This window comes from Magnolia sinica, chromosome 4 (genome assembly GCF_029962835.1).
Source record: "Magnolia sinica isolate HGM2019 chromosome 4, MsV1, whole genome shotgun sequence".
NCBI lineage: Eukaryota > Viridiplantae > Streptophyta > Magnoliopsida > Magnoliales > Magnoliaceae > Magnolia > Magnolia sinica.
Window position 1 is genome coordinate 62932480 of NC_080576.1, and position 1825 is coordinate 62934304.

Genomic DNA, 1825 nt, shown 5'->3' on the forward strand with positions numbered 1-1825 from the left:
TGATGGCCTTCATGGGCTTTTTAGGGCCACTGGCTTCTCACTGCTGGCCGAATGGCGATGGTGATAGGCCTTATACGTAGTTGGCCATATAGGGCTTAGCTAGGCTACCTTGAATGACAAACTGTTGTTGCTGACGTGATAGTTGATCATACAGGCTTTACTGAAGATAACAAATCGATAATTGAAGATAACAGATCAATAATTGATATATCCCCCTTACTGTTGTTGATGATATTATAAAATTTGGTCTAAGCAGCTTCAACTTGGTAATAATATCAATTTCGATAAACTTCAATAATAGAATAATTTTCATGTCAGCGATTTGGCGATGGCAATGGTAGTTTTGCTAATCTAATCCAGCAATCATCATCGGTGCTTGACAATAATAATATACTTCAACTTGATATTCTTAGGAATCTACCTTTTATTCATGTATGACATCGGCATTCTAAGACTTGGCATTCTGATACTTTACATTCCTGAGAATTTGGTTTTTTAAAACTTTGGATTCTGAGACTTTGGTTATCTGAAACTTTGGCCTTCTTGGTATTCTTCTTATCTTGCCCCTTTTTTATTTGGAAGTATTATGCTAATAATCTTTGAAATTAAAACTGTAATTTATCTTCAAAGATAACTTATTTTATATGCTTTTGTTTGCCCCCTGAATAATTACGCCGTGAATCTTCTGAGTCAAAATGCCATGAATCTTCTTAGTATTTAGGGATGATATATTTTGCTGAATTGGCAGGTATATTGATGAAAATTTGCCCCCATGATGAATATACTTGTCTAGCTCTCTTCTTGTCTTTTCTTCTATGGAGCGAATATTTTCAATCGGGACCATATGTTATTACTTCCTCGTTTATTCCATATATCTTCTTTATGACAATTTCTACTATTGTCGATCATCTTTGGTAGAATACCTTTTTCTTCTTTGCTTCATTTCCTTTGATTTTCTCTACAGCTAACCATTGATTCCTCATAGGAAGTATATCATCTTTTTCAACTATATGTTTCCCATAGTCGTTGAATTGTCCGAACCCTTTCTTTACTTTCATATTTGTAAAATTGCCAATGCTTTCTTTATCGAAAGATTCAATTCTTTACTTTTTGATGATCCTTCGTTTTGCTTTTCTTTCCTCGATAATATCTGTTGTTGTTATCTTAAGGCTTTACAATAGCTGATTCATATGAGAGTTGAGTAGCTTCACTTTGATTCTTTTCAAATTAACTTGCTTTTCTACTCTGGCAAATTATGACGAGGCCCCCAGGGCTCTCTATTGACTGATGAATTCATTAATTGATTTGTCTTCTTGTTGGCGAGCAATGCCTGATTCAATCAAACTCACTCCTTACCTGAAGGCTTTTCCTTAGGGTTCACTGTTGTTCACGGCAATCACTGTTTGGAAGATTAGGGACTTCTTCAACAGCATGTTCATCTAATGAAGGCTAATTAACATTTGTTAGCAAATTTTCTATTTTCTGTACACTTCGAATACATTAATATCGAAGGATAAAGTGAAAACTGCATTGCTGATGTCATCAAGGAGGATGAACTGAGTATGGTGCCTCATAGTATTGTGCATGATCGATCTGTTAACCATACTCGGCAGATCGGTATTCTTTGTGAGTTAAGATCGAACCCTTCATTTTTTTTAGATGTCACTATCATCCATTCTTCATCATCTTGTTACGTTATCGGTGAAGTAGAAACTATTCCAAATATTATATGGTATTGTCCATCCTTGATCGCAACTGATTTGATCTTCTCTGATACTTTTTGGTGAAAATCCATTGGATGTGAAGTAGACAACCACGTTAGTCA